Consider the following 6,937-nt stretch of genomic DNA (forward strand, 5'->3'; position numbering starts at 1 on the left):
AGGCTGTCTGATCCCCAGGAATTGTGTGTTGCCGGATGTGGCTGTGGGAAACTAAGCTTGGGTCCTCTGGAAGAGCCACCTTTCCAGCCCCATGGCTTTTCTGTTAAACTTCCAATACGTCAGAATTCCAGAGGCCCTCACAGCATGTGTTGTCCTCTCCCAGCTGAGAGCCTTGGGGGTGCAGGGCTGAATGCAGATGAATGAAGATGGGATGCCTAGTGGTCAAGGCCTGGTTGACCAGTGCTGCCCCGCTTGCCACCTGGTTGAGCACAGTGGCCAAACTTGATGTCCCTCTGCATGGTTGGAAAAGTTGGGTCACATGGGGTGAAGAAGAATCACAGCTCAGGGTAAAGAAGTAAAGTTGGGCATGTACACAGGGGCGTCCACTCTTACACGAAGGCCTGTACACAGGGGCGTCCACTCTTACACGAAGGCCTGTACACAGGGCGTCCACTCTTACACCAAGGCCTGTACACAGGGCGTCCACTCTTACACCAAGGCCTGTACACAGGGGCATCCACTCTTACACGAAGGCCTTGAGTAAAGGCATTGGCTCCCTAGACTGATGACCTCGGTTTAACTCCCAAGACCCACGTGGTAGAAGGAGAGAACTGACTCCTGGGAGTTGGCCTCTGACCTCCACAAGTGCACCATGCCGTGTGCATGTCCATACGCAGACAGACAGCAAATGTAATAATTTTTACAAAACAAAAAAGAACTTTTTAGCTCTTTCCTGCCAGATTTTTCAGAAGGCGAAGGTTATGTATGGAGGGACCCCGAGACGGTCTTTGGAACCTGATAAAACCCGACAGAAGCCCACAACTGTTGGTGGTCCTCCCAGGGAACGTGCCCAATACAATCACAGACTGAATTAATCATTCCTTTTTGCTTGTTTATTTTGCTTTTAATTTTTAATTTAAATTTAATTTAATCTTTTCAAGACAGAGTTCTCTGTGTAGCTTTGGTGCCTGTCCTGGAACTAGCTCTTGTAAACCAGACTGGCCTCAGACTCACAGAGATCTGCCTGCCTCTGCCTCCTGAGTGCTGGGATTAAAAGCATGCGCCACCACCACTCGGCTGTTTTTAATTTTTTAAAGACTTGTTTATTTTAATATATGTGTATGTGTATTTTGTTCCCATTTATGTCTGTGCACCGCAAGTGTTCTAGGTGTCCTGGGAGGTCAGAAGAGGGGTTCAGATCCCCAGGGACTGGAGTTATGGCTGGTGAGAATGCCATGTGAGTGCTGGGTATTGAACCTGGGTTCTCTGACAGCTGAGTCATCTCTCCAGCCCAATGCTGGTTTTGTTTTTATGAAAAAGGATGGATCTCATGTAGCCCATTGCACCTAAAACTCACTATAAAACTGAGAGTGGCCTTGAACTCCTGGTCTTCCTGCCTCCATCTCCCACATGAGTGGCAGGTCACTTCCAGGTAGAGGAGAGAGCTGGGAAGTAGATGAATAGACAGACAATGGATAAGTAGACAGATGACAGATTAATAGATGATGGATGGATAAGCGGGTAGATTGGTAGACAGATGGTAGATAAGTAGATAGATAATGGATGAATGGATAGATGATAGGTAAATATGTGGGTGGATAAATAGATAGATAGGTGGTCACATAGATGACAGATGGAAGGATGGAGAGATAGGTAGATGACAGATGGACAGATAGCTAGGTAGTCAGATGATAGAAAAACTGATGATATATAATAGAGGATGGAGAGATAGATGCGTGGAAAGTGAGTAGATGATTGATAGGTGTCAGATCATAGATTGTGGGTAGACAAGTAGATAGACTGTAGACATAAACTGATGATAGATGATAGATAGATAGATAGATGATAGATAGATAGATAGATAGATAGATAGATAGATAGATAGATAGATAGACAGACAGACAATAAACACAGCGGATGCTGGATGCATGAGAGATGGCTGAGAGGCAGTTAGAAGCAAGCCTGTGTCTGGAGTAAACACTGTTATTTTGATTATTTGAATTCTTTGATGGAACCAAAGAGCACACGTCATCCTGGAGGGCTGGCCCAAGGCCAGCAGGAAGCAGAGGGCGTCTGACCATCTTTCCCTCTGCACACACCACCCCAGGCCCAGCGCTTCAAGCTCTGTTTCAGAAAAGATTGATTCTCCAAGGCTCTGGGAGTGTTGCGGCTCCCAAGAATATCTGAAGTGAACGTATTTGTTTGTTTTGTTTTTTCAAGAAAGGTAGAGTTTCTCTGTGTAGCCCTGGCCATCATGGAACTTGCTCTGTAGATCGGGTTGGCCTCAAACTGAGAGATCCACCTGCCTCTGCCTCCCAAATGCTGGGATTAAAGTAGTTTGCCACCACCACCCAGCTTGAAGTGAACTTTCTAAAATTCCCTCCTGCAGGCTGAGGACGTTCCTTGATCTGTAAAGCACTTGACTAGAATGCACGACACCTGGGTTCCAACCCCAGCACTGCATTAGCTACCTGGGTGTGATAGCTCACCTCGGTCATCGCAGAATTTGAGAAGTGGAGACCAAAGGACCAGGAGTTCAAGGTCACGCTTAGCTACGTAGGGAGATTTGAGGGCAACCTTGTCTGCATAGCATCCTGCCTCAAATAACAAAGTGGTGTGTGGTGTGTGTGTGTATGTGTGTGGTGTGTGTGTGTGTGTGTGTGGTGTGTGTGTGTGTGTGTGTGTGTGTGTACATGTGTGTAGGGGATACATTCACCTAGGTGGGTGTATGTAGAGGCCAGAGATTGATGTGGGGGTGTCATCCTCAGTCGTCTCTCACTAACCGATGAGCCTCTGAGATCCACCTCCCTCTCCCCACCCAATGCTGGGATTACAGGCCCGCGCTGCCCTGCCCAGCTTTTGCTTGGGTGCAGGGATCCAAATCCAGAGCCTCAAGCTTCCACAGCAAGTGTTTCACCCTCTGAGCTAGCTCCCAAGCACCCGCGGTTTGTAAGTTGCTTTCATTATTATTCGATCTGGCAGAACCAGTGACCAAGTTAATGAGAAGATCATCATGGCGTGTTCCAACAGTGCCAGGAGGAACAGGGAGGTGACCCTCCTGAGTACGATAGCAGGCCAGGCAGCCCTCCTACCTCACAGCAGACAGTAGGGATGCTGACACCTGGAGATGGGGAGATGGCAGGAGGAGGTGGGGGACACTCAGGCAGAGGAAACAACAGGCCGAATGCTCCTGAGGCTGCAGACTAGAAAGGGCTCCCCATTGAAGGTCCTTGTGAGCGGTAGGGAGGAAACACCAGGTGGCCAAAGAGATGGCTGTCCCTCAAATGGGGACTTCATGGGTTGGACTGTCCCTGTGGTCAGAACCAACATAGGCTTGGATGCTCATGAGTTTACCTATGTCCATATGGTTTCTGTGTCAGGCGGCGCCTGGGTGGAGGTCTCAGACCCACATACAACGATAAGCAGCTTGAAGAGCCCAGGGGACACAGCAAACTGAGTCCAGAGGCTTTCTCGCTTCCCCTGGAGCCCAGGCCCCAGCCTGCGATGGGATCTCAGTAAACACTGGTTGGAAACCGGGCATGGTGACTGGATCTTGTAAACCCAGCCCTCAGGAAGATGAAGTAAGAGGTTTTCCATGAGTTTGAGACCATCCTGGGCTACACAGAGAAATCTCACAAGTCTGGGCTACATAGAAAAATCTAGCCAACTTGGGCTACAGAGTGAGGTCCTGGCTCAAAAAACACAAAGAAGCTGGGCATGGTGACATGCTCCCTTAATCCCAGCACTCAGGAGGCAAAAGCTGGTAGATCTCTGTTAGTTTAGAGGCCAGCCTGGTCTGTATGTACAGTTCCAGACCAGCCGGGGTTACATAGAAAGACCCTGTCTCTAGCCAGGAGGTGGTGGTTCATGCCTTTAATCCCAGTAGTTAGGAGGCAGAGGCAGGCGGATCTTTGTGAGTTTCAGGCCTGCAGAGTGAGTTCCAGGACAGCCAAGGCTACACAGAGAAACTCTGTCTCTAAAAAGAAAAACAACAGAAAAAAAAAGGAAAAAGAAAGAAAGAAAGGAAGGAAGGAAGGAAGGAAGGAAGGAAGGAAGGAAGGAAGGAAGGAAGAAAGAAAGAAAGAAAAGAAAGACCCTTCCCTATCTCAAAAACTAAAAACTAAAAGCCCCAAACCTGTACTAGGGTGATAGCTCACTGGGTAAATACCTGCTATATAATGACCCCTAATCAACTCCCCAGAACCCACACAAAAATCCAATCACGGAAGCACATACCTGTAACCTCAGTGCCTGAGTGGTAGAGACAGGTGGATCCCTGGGGCTCACTGGCCAACTAGCTTCGCTTACCAGCAAGTTCCAGGAGTCTTGAGAGATCCTGTCTCACAAAAGCAAAGTGGGCAGCTCCTGAGGAGGCAGTCCTCTGCCTCCATAAGCACATACACACGCATGTGCATCTATTCCCATACAGTTCCTCCCACATACAAGCGTGGTGCTGCTGAGCACGGTAGCCCCACATGCCTGTGATGCTGGCACCTGGGAAAGAGGCACTGGAGGATTGGCTCACTGTCGCTCTTACAGTACAGAAACCGTGCAGAGGAGTAGAGGCCAGGCACAAACGCCACACATTGTGTGACTTCATTTCTATGAAGTCTGTTTTATGAAATGTCCTGAATAGGAGAGCCCACAGGGAAAGAAAACAGACCAATGGTCACCTGGGACTGACAGAATGTGGGAGTGACTGCTGATGGCAGGAGTTTCCTGTCCAGTAGTGAATGTTTCTGAAGCGGATGGAGCTGATGGCTCATTAAATATCGCAAACTCCAGCCGTCGATGCACGGGTTGTGTCAGGTGCTGATCACGGGTCGCCGAGGCCAGCTGCTTCTTTGGCTTGGTTTTATTCCTGTTTATTCATTTTGTTTTGTGGTTATTTTGAAACGGGATCTCTGTGGTAGGCCTCGAACTTTCTATGCGGGCCAGGCTGGCGTGGAACTTGCTACAATCTTCCTGCCTCTGCCTCCTGCCTTTTGGAATTACAAGCATGCAGCACCAAGCCCTACTTTTTTTTTCTTACTTCTATTTATTTGTGTGTTTGTGTGCTCGAGAGTGCCACAGCAGGCCTGAGGAGGTCAGAGGACAGCTTGCAGGAGCTGGTTTTCTTCTTCCACCATGCGAATCCCAGGGACCAAACTCAGGCTGTCAGGCTTGGCCACAGGCACCTCACTGAGCCATCTCGCCAGCCTAGTATTTTGGGTTTTGAAGATGCTCCGGTAAACTTTCCTAAGCTTAATTTATAAAAAGACTAACAGCCTAATAGAAAGCCAGGCAGAGTGATGGGGCAGGTGAGAGAAGAAGGAAATGCGAAACTCTCAGCACTGGAAAAGAAAATGTGAATTAAGGGCCTGGGCCTGGCTCAGAGGCAGGCCACTTGCTCAGCAAGCACAGGACTCTGGGTTCATCCCTGGTACCATAAGCACATGAATGAACAACTATTTGTTTATGGGGGTGGGGCTTGAGCGGAGGGTGGGGGACAACTTGCAGAAGTCAGTTCTCGCCTTTTAATATTTGGATCCAGAAAGTCAAACTCAAGTAGGTCATCAGGCTTCATGGCAAGTGCCTTCACCTGCCTAGCCGTCTCACTGGCCGGTCCTCTCCTAACTTCTTCAAGGCTTTAGACTTCCTTTTCTGGGTGTAGTGGCATACTTCTTTAGTCTCAGCACTTGGGAGGCAGAGGCGGATGATTTCTGAGTTCGAGGCCAGCCTGGTCTACAGAGCAAGTTCTAGAACAGCCAGGGAAACCTTGTCTTGAAGAAAATAGAAAAAATTATTTCTCTCTTTTTGTATGTGTGCATATCTCTACTGCTTGTGTATGTGACATGGCACCATAGGGAGGTCAGAGGACAACCTCGAGTGCTTGCCCTTGTTCCTTATCTTGTTCAGACAGGATCTCTTTGATATTATCACTGTGTGCATCGAGCTAGCAGCCTGTTAGCTCCTTAGATTAATTACCCCATTGATGACTCTCATCTCTGTAGGAATCATGCCTGACTTTCTTGGGATCTTGGGATTTGGTTACATAGCAAATTTGAGGCTAGCCTGGACTACAAAAGACTCATTTTCTGCCATTCTTTGTTTGTTTTGTTTTGTTTTTGACACCTAGGGCCTTGTGTTTGCTCAGCAAGCACTGTACCACCTCAGCTTCATCCCCAGTCTCTCAGGGCGGGGACAAGACACAAGTGCGTTCAGAATGGGCTTCCTTGCTCCAGCAGGCTCAGCCTGCATTAGGTCATTTTTAAGGAAATAGAAAATTTCAAATAATGTAAAATCTGAGGAAATAGCATCTGTAAATAGAACAAGATAAAGCAGACATAAACATTGGACCCATAGCTCCTAGAGAGGCAGCCAGAGCTACACAGAGAGATCCTGTCTCAAAATATAAACAAATAAATATTATAAAAGCAATGCCCATGGCTATTCTTGGTACATGGAGACCAGCTCATCTCTGCCCACACTGAGTCCTGTGACCTGTGGATTGAGCCCTCTTCCCAGGGCAGTCCCAGTTCCTAAGTCACAACTGTGACCTTCTTCTTCCATCCTCAGGCCCTTGGTGGTCTGAGGCCTTGCACCACCAAACTTAAGCACAAAACCATCTGCCCCTTGCCGGGCGGCGGTGGCGCACGCCTTTAATCCCAGCACTCGGGAGGCAGAGGCAGGCGAATCTCTGTGAGTTCGAGACCAGCCTGGTCTACAAGAGCTAGTTCCAGGACAGGCTCCAAAGCTACAGAGAAACCCTGTCTCGAAAAACAAAAACAAAATAACAAAAAACAAACAAACAAACAAACAAACAAAAAAAACCCATCTGCCCCTCTAAGTCATGGAGAGATGTTTTAGGTGCAATTGCCAGTAAGGCAAAGGCATGATGCTTCAAATTCCAAGTGAGCACCTATCAAAGCAAGCCAAGGAAGACTCTAGAAGCTGG

This window comes from Arvicola amphibius, chromosome 1, assembly GCF_903992535.2.
Source record: "Arvicola amphibius chromosome 1, mArvAmp1.2, whole genome shotgun sequence".
Taxonomy (NCBI): Eukaryota; Metazoa; Chordata; class Mammalia; order Rodentia; family Cricetidae; genus Arvicola; species Arvicola amphibius.